Source organism: Phoenix dactylifera, chromosome 1 (genome assembly GCF_009389715.1).
Source record: "Phoenix dactylifera cultivar Barhee BC4 chromosome 1, palm_55x_up_171113_PBpolish2nd_filt_p, whole genome shotgun sequence".
Lineage (NCBI taxonomy): Eukaryota > Viridiplantae > Streptophyta > Magnoliopsida > Arecales > Arecaceae > Phoenix > Phoenix dactylifera.
In genome coordinates this window covers 23,640,917-23,646,029 of record NC_052392.1, presented here as the reverse complement: position 1 = coordinate 23,646,029, position 5,113 = coordinate 23,640,917, and positions in this window count along the sequence as shown.

The window sequence follows — 5,113 nt, the reverse complement described above, 5'->3', positions numbered from 1 at the left end:
GACTTTTATATACAGTTCATCTCCTTCTCCAAAATTAAGCCCCCCTTTGACTTAAGCATCGGAGGGCCGGCCCCGGAAACCCCGGCCACCGGCTTTTTGCAGATCCCTCGGAGGACACAGCCCGCCAACGTACCGCCACCCGCCATTTCCGCACCGGAGCTCCTCCTCCTCGGTCCGCAGTCGCCCCCGGATCCAATTTTCAGCAACAGTTGGCGCTAGAGAAAGGGACCGAGTTGCGGCCATGAAACTAAGGAGCAGAGGTAATTCCTCTCGGCATCATGCTCCAAGTTCCGGACGCTCAGTCCAGAATTAACTACCAAGACCTCTGTCACGCTCCAAATCCGGATCATGACACGACCGTACTATTGCAATCTTATACAATAACACGAAGCCACTTAAAATTTCATAATAAAAATAAATAGTTTCATTTGCTAATAATATTATTCATGAAGTTGGAACAGTACAGAGCTTCTAAAATTTAATTATTACATAACATTTTCAGTTACCCCAACTCTGAATAACACCAAGCTCCCTGCTCCTAGTAGTCTTATTCCTCTGCAGAAAAGTAGATAAAAAGATATGAGCTACATAGCTCAGTAAGTAACCAAGTACTATCTTATTGGATCAAGCATATTATGCCAATGCAGTGTTTAAGAAGCTAACAGTTATGGCAAAATAAAGCATTGTATAGATGATATACACAAATCAGGTCATAAAGCAATGCATGCTCGATCAATGAAAGTTCATAAATATGAATATGCATCATATAAAATTCTTGCCATTATTCATGCTTTGAAATCCGTACTTGTCATAATTCATGCTTTGAAATCCGTATTTGTCATAATTCATGCTTTGAAATCCATACTTGTCATAATTCATGCTTTGAAATTCGTGCTCTCAGATAATAGTGCAGCTATGGTCACTATTGTTATCCGTGACAGGGCCATAATCTTTACCAACTATTATTCTCCGTTGGCAGGGTCTAAGCCAAGCAATTATAACCCGCTGGCGAGGGCCGTATGCCGAGCTACTATAACCCACTGGCGAGGGCCATAATCTTTGCCAACAATTATTTCCCGTTGGCAGGGTCTAAGCCAAGCAATTATAACCCACTGGCGAGGGCCGTATGCCGAGCTACTATAACCCGCTGGCAAGGGCCATAATCTTTGCTAACAATTATTTTCCATTGGCAGGGTCTACAGCACGCTACTATAACCCGCTGGCGAGGGCCGTATGCCGAGCTATTATAACCCGCTGGCGAGGGCCGTACATAGCAATCTGAGAGTTTATAAATCATTATTCTTTTTCTTTCATAAATCATAATCATCATAAATAGATTGGAAAATGTTAAATGGCATCATATAATTTAAAATGCATAAACATGCCTCAAATATCATTTTTCATGCAGTCTAACATAATCATAATTTCATAACTCATACAATATTAAATATTCATGAAGGATGCTCTTTAATCAAATTCATGAATCATATGCAATCATATACTTGATCCTAATTTTGAGAAAATATATCATATCAAATACAATTTCATAATTTCATACTTACAATTAAACAGTAAATTGGAAATCAATAAGATGGTGCCAGGGTTACTTACTGCAATTTGCTATCCAATTCCTAGGTTTAGGTGCCAATTCTTCAATTAACTATCATCATCATCAAATTACCTGTTAATTGCATGTTCAATTTCATTTATTTACATTCTTTCTTAATTAATCCGTTTACAACCCAACTATAGAACTCAATTTCATTCTTAGGTCCCTAACCTAGTTCAGGTCTAGGTCAGCTTCTGGTTCAGACCTGATTCAATATTTAATTCAGGTCTGATTCAGTTTCTAGCATAAGTCTAAGCCAATTTCATCTTCTGGTTTGGACCCAATAGCCTTCTATTAAGGTTTGTGCCCTTCAGCCTAATTAGTTTCGAGTTCACAACTACTTGGCTCGGACCTAGCCCAGTCTGATTACGGGCCTACTTCAATAATTCGGCCCATGGCCATTGAGGTCCTTTCTTCCTCGGGTTTTCCAGTTTGAAATTGGATTATTGGGCTTTGAATCCAATAACCCAATTTCACATTTAAGTTCAACTATGGCCCACCATTTTTTTTCTCTTTTCTTTTCTTTTCTTTTTCTTTTCCTTCTCTCCTCCTTTCTTCTTCCTTCCCGATGCTTCTCCCTTTCTTCTTCCATTTCCACCGCGATCTCCTCCCCCTCTTCTTCTCCTCTCCTCCCATGAGGCAAGGAGGCTCGGGAAGGACGGGCAACGGCCGACGACGCCCGGCGGCCGACCTGCGGTGCCCACGGTCGCGCCCGCGGCTGTGCCTGCAGTCGTGCCCATGGCCGCGTCGGCATCCTGCATCCCACGGCCGACGACCCGCGACGGAGGTCGGCGCCTGTGGATCGACCACCGGTAAGTATTTCTATTTTATTTTATTTTTCTTCTTCTTCCTCTCTTCTTCTTTTTCTTCCTCCCCTTCTTTCTTCTCCCGTGGAGGAGAGATCGGACCCGAAGAGGGCCTGACCCACAGCCGGCGGCGCTTCCTGGCCGGTCAGTGGCACCGGCCGCCCTTGCAGCCGCGCCCACGGCTGCAACTGGTGCTCGCGGCTGACGGCCTGCGGCCGCCGTGACCTGTGGCCGACGCTGTTCACGGCCGCCCCGGCCGACGCCCGTTTTTTTTTTTTTTTTTGTTTAGATTTAATCTCTAAGCTAGATCAACAAAAATAAATTACAAAGAAGGGCTTTACCTGCTCTGAAGGTGGTCGCCTGCCTCCTACTCCGGCGATGCGGCCTTCTGCTCCGGCGGCGTGGGTCTAACACCGGGTCTTGACAAACGAGGAGAATCGTGAGAGAGGAAGACAGACAGTGGAGGAGGAGGAAAGAGTGGTGAAATGCCTAGCCGAACGGGGCTTCTTTTAGTCCCCGATCGCTGATGGAGGCGGACGGTTGTAACCGTCCACCACCAGGCGTTACAAATACCTGTACCATGGTGTAATGGCTCCCTTCCGTTTCTCTTGGAACGGGGCGGTTATCACATTCTCCCCTCCTTAATAAAAATTTCGTCCTCAAAATTTGACGTTTCTTAATTCTTAAACAAATGAAGATACTTAGTCTTTTATTTGACATTCTACCATATTTCCGCTGCGCACTCTGATCTAGTCAACTCTTTGGAGGCTCAAACCTCAATATCAATTTGTATTAGCCCTAGTTTCGTAGCATCTATAAGATTAACTTTCTTAAGATAGATGTTTACAGTTAAAGACTGATTTGATTCTTCGTATATGCATTCTAAAGAGGTAGAAACTTAATGGTTACATAGGAGTAGAGGAATCAATTAAGCATAATCATGTATAGAGTTGTTTTAGAATGATTACCTGTCACTACTTGATCACTTGCACTGGCATTCTGCTGAATCAATGTAAAAGCCGAGCACCAGATTCAACAGGTTCCGAGTCATTCTTCTTTTTATTTGGGCAGTCCCGTGCCAAATGTCCATGCTGACCACAAGTGAAGCAAACTCCCATCTTCTTAAGACAAGGCCCCCCATGAGGCTTGCCGCAGTAGGTACAGGCCTCAAATCTCTTCTTATTTGCATTACCCTCAGTGTCCCCTGGTCTGACATTATGACTTTCAATCATTCTGGATCTCTTTGGATCATCTCTTTCTTTCTCTAACCTCTTTAGGTCTGCTTCTACCTTCAGTGCTCTCTCCAGGGCCTCTCCGTAGCTAGTAAAAATCAGAACTGACATCCGGGATCGAATTTTATCCCTCAAGCCCTGCTCAAATCTGTTAGCCTTACTTCTCTCAACCTTTATCATCTGAGGACAGAACCGACCCAGCTCAGTAAATTTGTTGGCATATTCTAGCACAGTCATATCATTTGTTTGCCTCAGAGATAAAAATTCATTTTCTTTAGATATTATGATTGACTCAGGAAATACTGGTCATAAAACATCTTCTTGAATTCCTCCCATGTCGGTAGCTCATCCTCACCCTCGAGTGCAGCTTCAATGGCCGTCCACCAGAATTCTGCATTCCCTTTCAGCATAGGGATAGCCAATCTGACCTTCACTTCTTCGGGATATTGCAAGGCTTTGAACATCTTCTCTACCTCCCGAATCCAGGTCTCAGCAACCAGAGGGTCAGCTCCACCATCAAACATAGGTGGGTTGAGCCTACGGAATCGCTCATAGTAGGACTCAATGGACTGTGCAGGTCGGACAATGGCCTGCACCTGCTGCTGCATCTGCATCTGCTGCTGCACCTGCTGCTGCATCTGCATCTGCATCTGCTGCTGCATCTGTTGCTGCATTTGCTGCTGCATCTGAAGGAGTTGAGTCATCACCTGACTTGCTCCGGCAAAATCGGCCTGGGTGGAAGCTGGGTTAGGAGTTTGCTCGGCTGGCTGCCTGGCAACTTCTCTCCCTCTTGCTCCTCTCCTCCGAGCTGCAATATTTGCCAAGACTTCATTCTCTCTGTTCCTCATTTTCACCTATCAAAAATATTAGCATAATTTAATTAACTAATTTTCTTTATTTTGAATATGCCGAATTTAATTGAACGAGACTTAACTACCCATTTTCCTTACTAAAAACTTTTTTTTGAACTCTTTATTAAACCTATTGCTCTGATACCACTGAATGTTACGTCCCAAATCTGGATCATGACACGGCCGTGCTATTGCAATCTTATGCACACAATAACATGAAGCCACTTAAAATTTCATAATAAAAATAAATAGTTTCAATTGCTAATCACATTATTCAAGAAGTTGGAACAGTACAAAGCTTCTAAAATTTAATTATTACATAACATTTTCAGTTACCCCAACTCTGAATAACACCAAGCTCCCTGCTCCTAGTAGTCTTATTCCTCTGCAGAAAAGTAGATAAAAAGATATGAGCTACACAGCTCAGTAAGTAACCAAGTACTATCTTATTGTGAGGATGATAGTATTATTTTGATGATTAACAAGCAATAATCAAGAGTATGTTATAAGTTAATTCGATACTTCAGTTATAAGTCTGTTACTCTCAGTATATTTGTATAAATGCATTTCATTGTTTATTTGGATGAATCTAACCTTGAGTTGCAGCAAAGTGTG